Genomic DNA, 17,086 nt, shown 5'->3' with positions numbered 1-17,086 from the left:
CTGGTAGCCTTGGAGATGAAAATCACTATGTTAATGTAAAATACTGTTATTACATGCTCTGGCACATAAGCAGAGAAAGCATTTGGGGCTGTAGGTGTGACTGCTACCACAAATGGTTGGGAAACAAAGTTTCCTTTTCTTCCCCAGCTGTGTTTACACCAGAGGGACACTGTTTGTGGAAGCTGGCAGCAGGGGATTAGCTACACCGGAGCCCTGCCCGCGGGGATGGCGAGGGCTGGGCGCTCCTCCAGCACCGGGCAGTCACAGCCACGCTGCCACCCCAGCAAGGTGACATGAAACAGCCCAGGGGAGCGAGCAGCCCTGAAAGCGGGGATTGCAAACTGGTGCTAGGCACTGCTCAGTGAGTGCAGAACATGCTACAGAGTCATTGCTCCACAGGAAAATGCCACTGGCATCCCTTGCCACTCCTCCCCAGCTTTGCCATGAGAGCAGTGATGGAATTTCTGCCCCAAAGCCAAGTAGGCATTGAGGAAACAGCAGTTTTTCAGCTTGAATCCCAAGGTCATTTGGGTACGTGCACTGCAGCGGAGCCCGTGGGAAAAGTGCAGGGTTTGGCTGGGGAGAAAGTTCACCAACATGTTCTCTTTTATGGAGTACCACCTTTCAGAGGTGCCCTGACTGTATCCATACTGTAAAAAATAAAAGCACATTAGCCACAGCTAACTGGCAAAAATATTCTTTACAAACTAGTGACTGGCAGGGGGAAGTAACTCTTAGCTGCCAAGGACGGTGCCGGAACTGCTCAGAGCTTTCGGGAGCCTGTGGGATGGCACAGTGCTACCCCAGGCTGATGGGAAACCAGTGGGAATAAGCAGCAGCTGTTGTTTGCATGAAAACTTGTGATTTCTGGAGTCACCAAAAGGTGACATTGTTCCAAGCTCCCAAAGCTTTGCAATTGCTGAAATTGAGTAAAACTCCCCTGGTTGTGCATGGAGGTTCTGGGCAGAAATACAAAGCCTGAGTGTGCAAATTAGCAACTGGGTATGAAACTGTCCCTGGGCAAAGTGAGCTCTGGCTCAGGTGGACTATTTCACCTCCACTTCATGGGTCTTTTCTAGCAGCCACTTGAAAAACACCTATTTTGCCTGGAGAATGTCCCACAGCATCATATATTTGAGGTCTGACTTCTGGTTCAAAGCATCTGTAACAATAACGGTCCCAGCGTGAGTACATGGTGCTTTCTAATGTTCCTTTGTGGGCAGAGCCTTGCTCGATGTGTCATCTGCACTGGGAGGACATAGGTCACTTAGAGACTTTATTTGAGATCAAAGAAAATTACAAGGTAAAAAATAACATGTGGGTAGTTTTCTGCCAGGAGATGACTTGTTAGCAAAGGTCAGAAAGAGGCAAGTGGAGCTGAACTGGCTCCATTGACAGGGAATGGTGCAGTAAGGGGTTTTTGGTGTTTTTTTTTCTGCTTAGCAAATGCACGTGCTCTGCAAACTCAGCTCTTTCCAGGAGTGTCAGCACCAGGACTGCACAGTGCATTCATCGCACGCAACTGTGTTGCAGAGCCTTGGAAATAAGGCTTGGGCTGATTTTAATTGACCTGACCTTGATCCACTTCATCCATCTTTACCACTGGCTTAACCAGGGTGGTTGCAATAACTGCTGTGCTGCTAGTATTAAATGCATGTTTTCCTACGGAGAAGACCACATCTCCCTGCAGCCAGAAGGCTCAAGAGGAACAAGTCTGTTATTTAATGGCTGTTGATGACTTCCTACCTGGGAAGCCAGAGGGGCATGGGCAGGGACCTCTGTTCCACACAACACCCTTGCTTGGATATTTGTGCCAGCCCAACACTTCTGACCTCATTTGCTTCCCCTTCCCTTTTGGTCACACCTTTGAGTCACTTGCAAAAGACAGCCAGTCCTGTGCTGGGTTCAGCGTCGAGGGCTGGTGCTTTTGCAGCGGAGAAGAGACAAAACCCCTCCATCCCATCAGCACAACAGATGCTCCCCAGAGCTTTGCTGTTAGGAGCAAGAAGCAAACAACAATTCAGGAGGAAAACACAGTTATGAAAGGTCCCAATGTGATTTGGCCACTCGGTTCATGTCGCTGCCTTGAGCTGGGAGCCTCTCTTGACCCCTGCAAGCAGGAGGAGAGGCAGTCCCAGGCATGCAGGCAGGAGGATGCACATCTGGGCAGCTGCAGGAGCACTAGCTCTGCTGTTTCCCCAGGGCTGCTGGAGCAAAGGTGAGGGATCAGTGCACACACTAACAGGGCTGGGGGATGCAAGAGGCACCCGGGGCTCCATTACCATGCATGGAAGCCACCACAGGCTAGCAGGGATGGTAGGAGGAACACATCTCATGCTTGCGGTGCTCTGGCCAAGTACAAGGCACTGCATGAGGATGCTCTGGAGCCATCCCTGGGGGAAGCAGCTGCTGGTATCCACACAGTCTGCCTATGACTTCAGTCTCTGCTGCTAATCGATTGTCTTGTATTTTTAGGAAAATCTCAGGCAGCAAAGTAGGGGTAAAGCTGATCTTGGAAGTTACTCCAATGCTTATTTCCCAGAAGTTATATTTAAACCTGCTCCCTTTCTCTTGGTCCCACAGGTTACTACCAGCTGTGTGTCAGGGTGGCTGACACCTGCAAACAACTTCCCAAAGATATTAACATGTTTGCTTATGCTGGGCTTAGATTTTTCAAAACAGAAAGAAACCCAAACAAACAAATACTTTTTTGTTTTGGTTTGGGGTAATTTGTTTGTTTTTTTTACTAGATACCAAAGAATGCCACACTACAGCTCATGCTAAGTGGCTAAGGGAAGAAAAAGTGTTTAGATTAATTCTACTAGCAAGATACTACAAAAGCTGCTGTCATGTATAAACATGACATACTGCTATAGTGGTCGTTTTTGCAAGAGTAGACGCTCTCAGCCCAAACATCCATTGCTTCTGCAAAATTTTTGTTTTTGAGACAAAGCTCTGACTTATCTCAGCATTTCCCATTTAACTTCTGCAGCTTCCCTGCAGGGCAGGGAAAAACCTCTGCCCCAGAGCGAAACACCACCAGTCCCCACACTGGAGTCACTGGTGGGAACTCAGCTGTGAATGCCTTGGTTCCTGCTGGGGATCATGGGACCCTGCGGTTAATGGGAAAGGCAAAAACCCAGCTGAGGATCCACGCTGCTCCCCAAAGGGACTTCATTTCCCTCTGCTCTCAAAGGAGCTGGAAGCAGCCCCAACGCTGGCCTCCAAAAGCAGAAGCAGGTCCTGCATCACGCCACGGTCCCAGGCAGACTTTCCCCCAGCTCTCCATCAGCAGGGAGCGGATGACAGGTTTTCCTTAAGGATATTCACGCAACTGCAGCCCCAGGAGCATCAGGGCAACCACAGGGTGCCACCAAGCAGCTCCTCGGAGGGCTGGTGGCTACACAAGTACACCTGCGAGCTGCCACTGGGCAGGCAAGCCTTGCCGGGGGCTCCTGCCTGGCACTGCTCCAAGGATACCACAACCCTCACACCACTACACATGACACTAGCATGAAAATAGAAAAACCTGTTAACCTCCACAGTGGCCCCCCACCCCAAGACATACCCTAAGGTATAAATGAGGCTATCATGTCAAAAGGTTGCATTTTCCCTTTTTGAGCAGCACAGAAATGCACACCTGGCTGATGTCAACATGCCCAGCACAGACTCCTGGTCATCCCCCGGGATGCAGCTTCTGGCAGAGCCACGTGGGCCGCTGCAAGCCTGCCACGCTGATCCCCTAACCAGATTAAGGCTGTAACACAGAGGTCCACTTTGCACCGAGCGTCAGGCCATGCTAATATATCTGAACTTATTCTCAACATCTCCTGGACCAGAGAGGCTGTCTGAATTGAGCTATGGGGAAACTGGGCTGCTCCAGAGCCCACAGAACATTGATACAGCACAGCATGAAAAGTGATACAGCAGAGAAAAGGCAGAGAAACACGGTGTCAGTGCTTTGGGCCGGGGAAAAGAGCAGTGGTCTGGGTCTGGCAGTGTTTCATACCTGGAAATGCCTCCAAGACCCACCCTGGAAGCTGTGGGTTATCTAAAGATAAAGGCAGCCCTGCTCTCACCCAGCTCGTCAGATCACAGGGTGCAGATGGACCTGGTGCCTGCAGGCGAGAGGAGCACACAGTCCCCACAGCACGGGGCAGCTTCGCCTTGCTGGGACCACCACCTTTCCCTCTGCCCTACCCACTTTGTCAGCCAGCTTCACAGTACGAAAATCAAGTATGCAAGTTCAAGATGAAAGGTAACGACACCACAAATGGAATCAGGGTTTACCTTGCCATACCGTGGAGGTGAGGTGCAGACAGCTCACAAAGGGAAACGCAGAAACAGGAGTGGAATGCAAGCTAGGCATGCCCCAGCAGGTCCCCACACCATGTCCAGTTGCCAGCAATAAGGAAGTGGGGACACATTCCTCTGCTATGTTGTTCCTTAAACACATCCCTAATTGAGGCACTGGGTGCAAGAGCTGGAGCTCAGCAATGCAGCTCTGTTGCCCTGAGCTCGTCTCAGGGTGTGCTGAGAGGAGCCAAGGGGAAAGACAGGGAAGAGCCATCCTTGCCATTTTGCAGGAGAGGGAACCATCCTGTGAGGACAGGCGATCAGGCCCTTCTCTCTCTGCTGAGGTGGCGGCCCTTCTTGTAGGCACCACACACCAATAGAGACCCAGGTTTGCACCCAGATTCAGCCCAGCCTGGCCCAATGTGCTTCTCCTGAGGGGTTTTAGCACCATCTCAGAAGGCATAGCTCACCTGTAGATCAGAACCTCCACAGGAGCAGAAGCACAGTGTCCAGGATGGGGCTGGGACATGATCCTGATGAGAAGACCTGCCTGACTTCTCCTGCAGAGCTGGACTAGCCCTTCTGGTCCTGGACCCTGAGCCCACAGTGCAGCCCGTCGCACTGGGACCCACCAGGGAGGAGCGGAGAGGAGCCTGCCAAGCCCCCTCCAGAACGATTCCCCACCCCAACCCTTCCTGCGGCACGAAATGAAATTCCGCACGGAGCAGGCTGCCCTGCCCTGGCGAGTGGGTCACGGGGCAGAGCAATGCAGATACAGCTCCCAAGGCCAAGTGTAAGCCCAGCTGTGGTCAGTTAACACACGTCTCTATTAAAATCCACTTTTTTACTAAGGACCAGGAGACACATGGGCTGACACCTCTGATTTTCTTTCTGAAAGGCACAGCCCAGGGAGCCGAGGCTTGTGCAGTTTTCTACCTACGCAAAGCTCTGCAGCCCCAGACCCACAGTGCTTCCCAGCCCTTCCTCCTGCCATCCAGGGCTGCGCTCGGAGCAGATTTCCATCCTCACAGACCACTCCAGCCACCACGGAGCTAGATTAGGTTTCACACCCTGTCCCATGGTCCAGTAGTGTCTAAAAGTTGCAGAGTCACTGCACTGGGATGGAGTAACGAGGATCCCAAATGAAACCTCTGGTCAGGGTGCTGTATGCACACCTGGCTGCTGTGACCAGCGGGAACAAGCTTCTCCAGCCCCAGAGACTGTGTGCCAGGGTTTAGCTGCACGTGTTGCACTGGGAGGGCTGAGCTGCCCTCCAGCCCCCAGTATAAGCAGGTAATTAGATTACAAGTGCTTGACCAGACACTGCCACCCAGCCCACTGAAGGACAGAGAGGAGCTGAGGACAGCACATCTCAGACGGGCTGTGGTGCCGCAGGACAGTGCCATGCGCCCCATCTTCACTGCAGTGGCAAAAAGAAAAAGAAAGGGAGAATGTTTCTGCCAAACTCGACCTTCTTAGAGATACTTTGGTTGGGACTGAGCAGCAGAAAACAGCAGCATAATATTGCCCTCCTCAGACTCCTGCTAGTATCACAGCTTCAGCTCCAGAGTGGGATGCTGTCACAGCAGGAAAACCTGGATCTCCCCAGCCAACAGCACAGCTCCTCTTCCCAGGCCAGGCAGGGGTCAAGGGGATCTGGGAGCTTCCAGTTCCTGCTGAAGCCAGTGTCACATCTCACCTCTCCACAGGGTGCCCAGGCAACACCTTCTGGAGCCAGGTTTGTGTGGGTGTCCCCCCACAAGGAGCCACAGGATCAGCTTTGCGTTTCTTCAGGCATTTTAACTGAGCTCTCAACCCTTTATCACACAGTCAGTTTGGATGGGACTGGGGCAAAAGAGATGGGAGTAGGCTGGTCAGCTGCTGAAGGGATGCAGAAGCCACTGCATGGGACGGGTCACACCATGAGGGGGTGTGGGGCCCCTCAGCACTGGGGGAAAGGGCATCCCATCCATCCAAAACCCCACATCAGGGATTTAGTGCTGGCTTATTCCACTTGTACAGGCTCTGACCAAGCCATTCGGCTCAGGCTGCAGTGCAGCAGTGCCACAGCTGAAAGTGGTCCCTGGTCTCAGCAGCACTGGTGGACCAGGGCTAGAGAGTCCATCATTGTCCCATACCTTCACCTCCACCTTAGTCCAGTCCAGAGATGCGGAGCTGTGCCCAGACCCAGGCACTGGGCTGGCAAGGGGAGCAGCACAGACCTGGGGCAGGCAGGCAGGTCCAGCCAAGAGCACAGATTCATAAGGCAGTAATCACAGTGATGAGGCAGGTCCCAGGTCAAGCTGAGAAGTCACCGTGCCCATCAGGATTGGGTCCAAGAGCACCAGGCAGGTCCATAGTGATGGTGTAGGGCTGACACCAGGCCAGGAAGACAGTCAGTAGGTTGAGGTCGGGACCAATGACCCCATGGCCATGCACCACTGGAGCTGGGCTGGAGCCACACGTTCCAGCACAGCTCAGAAAGAGTCTGAGGCCCTGGGCTGAGCTTAAATAGAGCTCCTGGGCCCATGGGTGTGGGGCTGGGTGAGGCCATCAAGGGCCATTCGTGTTCTCAGGGCTCTGACACTTGCAGTGTCACATCTTGCAAAGCAAAGCTGGGGGGTTGCCTCTGCTCCTCTGCCACCCTGACCCAGGGCACAGTGAGACCCCTGAACCTGGCAGACAGCAGGGTTTGGGCTGGCATCAGTCCATCCCTGCTACTGCTCCACCCTGCCTGTAGGTGATTTTGAGTGATACAGGAGCTATCTTCATGCCCAGATTTAGGATCTGGAGAGCAGAGCTGTAACTTAAATTGTCCTCCCTGGCCCCAGCTCGACGTTGCCATCCCAGGATGCCCAGATCACCCCTCTCGCAGGGCCAGCTGGGGTCTGACTGGTCCCAGACTAAGGGTCACAGCACTCACCTGTGGGGTCCTGGTCCCAGGAGATGCTCACTCCTGAAACTGGGCTTGCAGACCACCAGCAGAAATATCAACACCAGGGCTGTTGCATCAGATGCTGTTAAAAGAAGGAATAGCAGGAAGAGAGAGAAAGGCAGGTGAAGGGGAGAAGAAGCAGAGGGAGAAGGGGAAGAGCCAGATGCTCCCACCCACCTCCCCAGTGCTGGCTCCCAGCAGGAATGGTGCTGCTGGGGCATACAGGGGGCTGCCTGGCTGCTGCCCCCACGAAAGGCGGCTGAGAGCCCCTGGGCAGCCCGGGAAGCCCTCCTGCTCCGGGAACAAAAGTTTGAAGAGGAACCGAGCCTCACTGTGTTGAGCTGGAGATTTCTGGAGACACTTTATCTAATCCAGGGCCTTGACCCCAATAATATTCTATAGGATCTCCTGGAGCTCTTGTTTTGTTCAGTTCTTGGCTTCAAGGGCGGCAGAAGAAATTGAAAACAGATTATCAGGAAGAAAAGATTCAATTCTTAGCTGTCTCCAGTGAGGCTGGAAGCTGGCTTAATTTCCAGTCTTTCCCCAGGCGTGATGCAAGTTTGTCTACAAAATGTTTTCCTCCAGTGACAGCAGAAAGGCTTCGCTGAGAAGCGAAAAGTGAATATCCAGGAATGGTGCTGAGCAAGGAAGGATCGGGCTCTGCCTGCGAACCCGCTGGCCTTGCGCGCAGCCCCCGCGGGCACGGGGCTGGGATAACGCGTGTGGGGGCGCGGGGAAGCGCCGTGGGGCGGGGGGCGCCGGGGCAGGCGGGGAGCCCGGGGCAGGGGTGCGAGAGAGGGGTGCGGGCCGGGGTGCGGGAGGGGGTTGCGGGCCGGGGTGCAGCCCCTCACCGGCGCCCGGCGGAGCCCGAGCAGAGCGGCCACCAGAGGGAGGCAGAGCCCGTGCGCTCTGCGGGCCGGGCTGCGGGGCTGGGGGCGGCTGTGGGGCTGGGGGCTGGGGGCGGCTGTGGGGCTGGGGGCGGCTGCGGGCCGGGCTGCGGGGCTGGGGGCGGCTGCGGGGCTGAGGGCTGGGGGCGGCTGTGGGGCTGGGGGCTGCTGCGGGCCGGGCTGCAGGGCTGGGGGCTGCTGCGGGGCTGGGGCTGTGGAGTTGGGGCCGGGGGCTGCTGCGGGGCTGCAGAGCAGGGGGCAGCTGCAGAGCTGGATCTGTGGGGCTGGGGGCTGTGGAACTGCGGCGCTGCTGCTACCCATCCCACCGCAGAAGGCAGCTCCAGCCCCCGGAGCTGCGGTGATGCAGGGCGATGGTCCTTCAGCAGGGGAACACAAGCGCCATGGAAACATCAGCCGCCTCCGGTGATCCCCAGGTGACATCGCTGCCCACCACCCCAGGGCCCTCGGTTCGGGTGCAGATGAGCATCTGAATATGTAAGTTCTGGCTAAAGCCCTTTCAAAGGGCTATTTTCTCCTCCGGCGTCAGCTTGGATGCCAAGGCTGTGTCCCATTCCTCATTCCCACCAAAGCTGTGGAGGGGATATCTTGCAGGTCAGCAGCAGGACCGGGAACAGAGGAAAGCTTGGGAAGTTCCTGGGGTTCAGCTCCCATCTGTAAACTGGGGGCAGTTGCCCGCTGTGCCTTACAGAGGGACTGTGCAGGCTCAGTGCACCAAGCAGGGGAGAAGCTTACAGGGATGGGCTGTCAGTCTCCATGGCTGTACGTCCATCCTCTGTCAATGGTTCCAGTTCAGTCCCAGTTAACACCTTGACAGGTTGCTGATCAGCACCAGGTAGGGTCAGGATCCCATTTCCACCACAGGTTTGGTGCCCACATGGGCCCCAAAAGCACAATCAGGGAGCCCCCGATGCAACCCCATCAGCAGGGGTGTCCTGTTAGCAGCCAGTCATGATCCATCCACCAACCCAGGTCACTGTCACACTCTGCAAACCAACGGCCCCTTCGGATACCGCTGACACATGGCTGCTGAAAGACCTGAATGTTTGCTGATAGCAAAGAGACCAAGAGCTAGCGGCCCCAGACATGCCTGGCAGGGAAAGAGGCAGCTGAAAAGCTGCAGAAGAGGTGGGCTGGCTGCCAGGGGCCAGGGCTATGCCAGGGCCAGGAAAGCAGCTGGAAGGGGAAAGGAAACTCAGGGAAGCTTCTTGTGGAGGTGTTTTTAAAATCACATCATGCCAGGTTCAAGAGTGGACTTACCAGTGACGCGCAGAACTGACTCTGTGATACAAAACCGGCCCAGACAGTGACTCGTGATAGTCCAGTGACATTTTAAACACCTGATTCTCAGCTGACCAAAGACTTTTGAAAGAACAACCTGAGGTCAACCTAGTAAGTTGTCACCCTACGGAAAACCACTCCTTAGAAATACCAGCCTTTTGAGGGATGCTGCCCAGAGGGTGGCACAGCAGAGCCAGTCCCCCAGCAGCTTGGCTGCCTTGTGGCTTTCCAAGACAGACCAGAGCCCAGGGCTGCCCGTCCTCCCTGTTCACTGACTGAAGAAAGGAACGGGGAGGGCAGAGGAATGCAAACTGGGCCAGAAGACACATTCATCCTCCCTTCCAAGGGAATGCAAGACTGCATTCCAAGCAGTCTTACTACAATGCAGCATTTTGTGCACTGCAATCCATCCTTACATACGCCTGCCTCTCATCCTCTGCCAGGACCTACTCTCCTGAGGCACCTAGAGCTGTGTCTGTAATAAATCAGGCAGCAGCCTCCATCCAAGACACGCATACCCTGATTTGCTCTGCTAAAAAATGAGTGCCTAGCTTTTCATCTGAACACCTGGAGCAGGCAGGCAGCTGCGCTGACCAGGGGTGCGGTATCTCCTCCTGAATGAAAAGCACGTTGGTGTTCAGACAGTCTCCCTGGCCAGTTTGCTGTGCTCTGGTGTTTTCTTTTCCCCATACAGGGCAGGGAGCTGGCTCCCACACCCTTATCCCTCAAGCTCTGTGTGCCCTGGTCTGGCTCAGTGCTGCCAAAGTGAGCTTGAATCCCTCAGCCTCTGAATTCAATGGTGCAGGTGCTGAGCACAGCCATTGAGAGACTGGCAACAAGATCTTCCCAGTGTACCGACGGAGACCTGGGAATGAGCACACACAGGACGTGGTGGAGGGGTGTTCTGCCCAGCCGCAGGCACCTGGAGAAACATCTTCAACAGGAGAGGTGGGCACGGGGGGGATTTTGCCCAGCGCTCCTGCAGTAGCACACCAGCAGATCCAGCTCCAGCTCTCTGTCAACCGCAGAAGGGAGAGCAGCAGCACTGCTTGGAGTCAACTCACTGCACTGAGATACGTGGGAAAGTCAGGAGAGTGACCGGAGCCTGGACACAGGGTGCAGGAGGGTGGCCACACTGCCAGAGACACCCAGCAAGAGTGGCCAGTGCTGCAGCAGTGTGTCAGCGCATGGTCCCACCACAGCTCAGAGCCTGTGGGGACAGCTTCCCGAGGCACCGAGCTCACAGCCTCAAGCTCCCCACGCTGCCCAGGGGGGCATGGCCCTGTCTGGAGAAGCTGGAGCTGGAGGTAAAACCCATCTGGCTTTGCTTTGCACACTGCTGAGATCTTTTTCATTGGGTTTATTTTCACGCAGATCCCCAGAACGCAGAGACAGGCAGGAAAGTGAGAGCTGAAAGCAAACAGGAAAAAGGCAGGTTCCCTTGATTTCTATTTTTAACACTGCAAACAACATTAGTGTCAGTATATTTAGAAAAAAAAAAAATTCGGAGCGTTTCCTGCCTCCCCTTTCAATACCTTCAGCTATTTCCTTGCAAATGTTTCCAGGGGCCAGGGCTCAGAGGCAGGAGGGGAAAGGCTGGGCTCTCACCCCACAGACCAACCCAGGGAGGGGAAGGTCCTGGGAGAGGAAAGCTGTCTCAAAGCAGGTGCCCATGGCCCTGTGTGGGGACAGGAAGGACAACCAAGCTGTGGGGGACATGGCCAGGTCCAAGCAGAAGCTGCATGTCACTGCAGAACCTTCAATCTGCCTTTCCATGAGTTGCAGCCGCTCTGGTGCCATCAGAGGTGGCATAAGGGTGAATGTAACGCAAGGGAAGGCACAGCAGCACTATCACGGCATGGATTCAGGGAGAGAGGCTTTAGCAGCTCTGCCCCCCTGCAGGGACCCTGGGCTGAGCAGAGCATCCCTGAGCCAAGCTGCTGAACAAGGAGGCTGCTCTGCAGCAGAGGCTGCACCACTGGTCTCCTCTCATGCCCAGCACCACCTCTGTGACGGAGATCCTACGTGGGACTGGTGAACAGTGGCAGCAGCAAAGTAAGATCTCCAAGCCAGGGTTGCAACGCCGAGGGTGGCTGATGTCCCTTGGAGCCAGAGCCTCTGCACTTGTCGCTTCTCCAGTTGCGCGTACCAGGCTGGCTGGGCTTCGCCTGCGCAGCTTGGAGGATCTTCCCTTTTGCTTTGACAGCTCTCGGCTCACTGCCTCGCACTCAAGGACTGCGGTTTGCAAAGTGTTTGTGTTTCATTCTCATAAAGGCAATCCAGAGCATGCTTTCTGGATGGCAGGCCAACAGAGTGGCTTCGCCTGCGCAGGCTGCAGACCACAGCTCAGCAGGACCAGGGGATGTAAAGAAAACCAGGGTTTGAATGTGGTCAGCTTCTGGCAGTGGAGAGTGCTGCCAGCCACTGGGGAAATGGCTCTCCTAACCCCAAACACATTGTGCTAGATGTGGTTTCCAGCAAAATCACAGCACAGGGAGACCAGGATTTCTCCATGTGGCCTGGGGAGCTCCCTGCTCCAGGATGGAGAGTGAGATAATGTCAGAAACACAGCATGGACAGCATGCACTGCAGCCAAAAGCACCTCAAAACATCCCTTCCAGCCTGGGCCGTCAGTAAGGGCTGAAGAGCAGCCTGGCTGCCCCATGCACACGCTGCTATTCACGCTATGAGCTGCTGCCTTTGCAGCACCTGTAGGAGATGTCGTCCTTTACTGGGCTCAGCCGGAGCAGGGAGAGCAGACGTCTGTCCTACCCCACAGGCCAGGGCTTCCAGGTTGCATCCCCTTTCCTGGAGTTTGGTCCATGCAAGGAGCTGCCTGGTGAGATGTTCCTCTGGGGCTCGGGCTGACTCCAAACCAGAGAGGGAAGCCTGGCTGGGACAGCTCCTGGGACAAGCCAAGCTGCAGTCGGGCTGCCATTGCCAGCCCTGGGTGACCAGGTACAGACAGTCACATCAGTCAAACACTCCCTTTCTGTAGTTCCCTCCCCAAAGCCTGCAGCAGGTGGAAATCCAACGCTGAAGGGTCTTGATTTGAGGACTACATGAAGGATGCCCTGCAATTCCCAGTACAGCTCAGCCTGTCCCAGTTCCCAGCATGGCTGAGGGCAGGAGACGGTCCCACTGCAGCTCCACCACAAGCTGCTGGGCTTTTTCCCAGGATGGAGGAGATGGCTGTGGGCAGAAGCCTTGCTCTGGTGACCCTCGGTAGAAGCTCCTGCTATTTTTCTCCTGGGGCTGCGGGGATCTGGGCTGCTGTCAAGGCACACATGGTTTTCCCAACAGTGCCCTGCCTGCCTCGCTGGGATGTCTCTGCAGATGCTCCCGGAGGTCTGTGGCCAGCTCAGCAGGGCAGCAATGCTCTGTGATGCCTGGTGGGTTCCTCTTGCCCCAGTCTGTCCCAGAGCCCTCAAAGGGAGCTCATCAGCAGGGTCCTTGGAGGAACTGGTCCAGGTGGTGCAGCTGGAGCCAGGGACATGCCAATTGCTGTGCCAGAAACAGAACTGGACCAGTTATGCAAGCAGGAAAGGCAATCTGTGGTGAAGGGGACCAGCCCAGAACAAGGAAATGCTAATCCAGAGCCTGACACATCCTAGTGAGTCATGAATCATGGATGGGCTTCCCCCCGCCCCCCCTTTTTTTTTTAAAAAAAAAGAAAATCACAAAAAAACTTTAGTCAGAAAAGGAAAATCTTCCAGAACAGTCTCCCTTCCCATGGCTGGGAGGGTTGTGGGTGCAGGGACCCCACGCAGGCAGGGCCTGCATGGCTGAAAGCCAACAGCGTCCCATTAAATCAGAATCAGGGAGTTTTCCTGCAACTGCTATCCAAGCATCTTGTGGAAATGAGGTGGGGTGGCTGCAGTGCCGCAGCATCGGCTGTAACTTGCAGCCTCACTCTGTCAGCCTAAGCTGGAAGCCCCTTCCCTGCACAAGCCAAACTCCTTCCAACCAACAAGGATTCTGAGAAGTTTCTGCTGCACAAGGTCTTAGGGAAGGTCCTGGCAACAAGCAGGAATTTGCAAGGAAGATGTGCAGAGCATCCACTAGAGATGTGCTAGCCCAGAAGGTCTATCTTTGTCCCAGGTCACTGTCCCCTCCCTGGCACCATCCTGTCCCAACAACATCACCCTCCCTTCCCTGCACACAGTCCTGGCACCGTGGATCCACCAGCACCGGCACCCTGAGCTGCTCTGGCTCACAGTGCTCCTGCTGATGGCGAGCCAAGGGCAGCCCTGAGGATGTGAAGGGCTGTGACATTTGGGAACAGACAAAACCCGCGTCATCCAAACCTCTTCCAGCACCACCCACTTCCCAGGCACAACACTAGCTGCTGCATGGGTGCAGCACTTGCGTCTTCAAAGGTCTTCCCAGGATCACAGGAAACAGGACTGGAAGGAGGCATAGACATCACCTCACCTATACCTATATATATATATAGAGAGAGAGATAAAGCAGAGCTGGCTGCAATTACAAGGTGAGTTTGGAGAGACCTAAAAGCATCCCTGGTGGTACCGCAGTGCATGCCTCAGTTTGCAGCCTATTTGATGCTGTAAGGGACATGGCAGCTGCTGGAGAACACATAGCACACTTGAGCAAGACAAGAACTGGAGGAAAAACACTGTCTGTTTTAGCCTGAAACCACAAGAAAAATAGAGATAGTAAAAAAGAATGAGCAATTTGATCAGGAAACATGAGTTAGCCGTGCAGTTCCATGGAAAATACCAAAGGCCTGTCATTAACCACCCAAGGTCAGGATCTGGGGTTTATATCTTGTCTGAAAGACAAAAATTCTAGTGAGATATTTTAGAAGTTTATGTTTGACGATGTTTTATACCAAAAATAAACTCGCAGGGGATCATAATGTTTGATACGTGATGATTTCTGACACTGTTTTCCAAATAATAATGGAAAGATTCATTTGGCTGAAGTTTCCAGGCTTTGTTTTACAAAATTCTTATTCTTTGGGTTATCTGAATGTTTAACTTAGGGGGACAATTATGAATTGCTCTCGTCTGGACTGCAGCACAAAAAAGAAAATCACATAGAACTAACTACTGCCCAGGGTTTGGTGTGTCTATTAAGAAAAAGCATTGTCCTTTCACAACAGCTGATACACGGCTGGGCTGTACTAATGAGAAGCCCCTCAGTCTGAACGATGAGATCCTGCTATAATTTTGGCTAAGCAAGCCCTTTCTTGGTTGTGATGGTCCATTTGCTCCCCGTGTAATCACTCAGCTCCTTCCTCTTGGCAATGTCAAGACTTTGAGACCAGAAGCAGCACCGAGTGCCATTTATCAGTGCTTCTTTCCAAAGAAACCTACTAAAAAATGCCTGGAAAATGGTGAAGGATCAAGTGTCTCCAGCACACACCACTCCATCCGAAAGACCCTTTCTCCTTTGGAGAGGGAAATGCCCAGCTGTTGCTCACTCCCTTGCTGGCCTTGCCGCGGTGGCTGGGAGCTTAGAGGGGTCAGTTGGTCCCAGATGAAGCCGAGGTTTTCTGATGTAGTTGCCTGACCATCAGAAACTGGACGACAGCCCTGAATTCTTTTCTCACAAGTCACTTGGACAGGCACCAGATGGTAAATACTTTCAGCCTCTGCTAGCCCGTGTCTGGGGTGGAAGCAGTGACCTCAAGGTAAAAGATTGCCTGGCCCGTCCCTCGTCCCTCGGGGTGGCCAGTCCTCCCAGCCCAGCTCCACTCTCCAGTGAAGGTGTGAGAACCAGGGGGAATAAAAATGGCCAGACAGGGATGGAAATGGCCATCACCACCTCTCTCAGCTCTTGCTGTTTGAAACTGGAGCTGGATTCATTCTGGGTAGGAAACAACTTTCCCATCCTGCCAAAAGCAAAGGTATTTCAAAGTTTCCCAAAGCCGGGGTGTTTCCAGAAGTCTCATGAAAAACAGCCGGCAGCCACCCCAAAGTGTCCAACAGCTACGGGAGACCTGAGATGTCTCCTTTTCATCTCAGGGCTCTTTGGCCTTTCCAAGCTGGGTGTCTTTCCAGCTTTCCTACCCGTGCTGCCCACCCTCCATGGACAGCCCTGCTCCCCTGCAGTGGGCAGCCAAGCCAGGAGTGCCCAGAAGCAAAGGGAACATCCTCCTCACCAAGGTATGGAGTTGGGCTCACCCTAGACCCACGATTTCACTATTGATGACCCAGGACCGCCCAGGTGCTCCCGGGCAAAGATGCGCGCCTAGACCCTGATCTGACTCCAGCCAGCTCTAGGGAGGGTGTTCCACACACAGCGTAAAGAAGGAGAGAGTCTCAAGCAAATGAAAGGGATGGAGGGAGAATACGGCCTATATCCATCACAGCTGGATGCAATTTCAGCTGAGCGGGGTGCACACATGAGAGCTTTGCTGTGGTGTTCATGGTGGCACGTTAAATGGCACAGACACGAAAAAACCCAGCTGTCTAAAATGTAAATTCACTGGGTCCATTCCTTCATTTCTATAGAAACAGCAGAGCTTGCCAGTAGCTAACTCAAAGGAGATGTATCCAGATCCTTGTATCAAGTACTTTCTTGCACAACTGACCACAAAAAATAAAAAAAATATCACAACCCCCCAAAAAACTGACAAGAATACCATGGAAACTGTGGAGCACAGCATATGGACTTAATTAGTAGCTATGAGATCACACGTATGGTACAGAACACATATGGGGCATGTGCTCCAGAGGGGAAGGGTTATGGCTGAGTATTTATAACACAAACTGCTAACGTGCTGCTCTCACGTGGTTTTGCAAATCAAAACCTGTGCAAGGGCTGTACTGCTCTGCCAGGCTCTGCCTGCAGCCCCTGCACTGCTGGCACTGGGGATGGAGAGCCAGCAGAAGCGAAGCTCAAGCCCACTTCCCCCATGGAAAAGCCTCCTCAGGACGGCAAGAGTCACAGTAGGCTTTGTGGGTACCCCTCCGGCCAGCTCCTCTGAGCACCCCCAAAGTCCAATGAGGTACTGCCTGGGATGGCCAACACCTCCTGAAGTATGGGCAGCTGCACAGGGTGGTGGGTTTGGCCCCTGCCTGGCTGCTTGACTCACTGCCGCAGCTCTTTGTCACTGCCTGAGCTCCGCTGGCTTCCTGGTGACATCGTACCATCCCAGTGATGTCACCTTACTGCAGTAAAATCTCAGTGACATCAGGCACGTGGGGCAAGCAATATCCCCTTTTGTCCCTAGCTGAGGGACATAAAGAAAGGGTCCCCATCCCAAAGAGCTGAACCTGTACTCAGGGAAGGGCAGGCAAAGGGTAACCCCCTGGGCAGCCCTAAGCCCCCCCAGGGGTGCCCTGCTGCCCCCCCAAGGCCCCACACATGGGGCTGTTGGCTGCTCCCAGAGCTGCTCGCTCAGGGTGATGAGAGGTTTTTATTTCCCTTACCAGCACTGTCACCTGATTGCTAACTGGGAAATGAAGTCACACCCGTTAATCAGGAGTCCCTAATAAACACCAGCCTGCACTAAGTAATTGAAGTGCCCGTCCTGTGGCAAGGCTGGATCAGCACTTTGGCTGTTCCGGAGCTGTTGCTGACCGAGGCACCGCAGCCACCCCCGGGACGCCTGGCTGGGCTGCGGCATCGGAAATGCAGCGGCTCGTGGGAGGGCACGGCTCCGGGCAGCGGAGGAGAAAGCGGCAGCGTGAGATCATAG

This window comes from Falco punctatus (genome assembly GCF_963210335.1).
Source record: "Falco punctatus genome assembly, chromosome: 10".
NCBI lineage: Eukaryota > Metazoa > Chordata > Aves > Falconiformes > Falconidae > Falco > Falco punctatus.
This window is presented reverse-complemented; position numbering follows the sequence as displayed.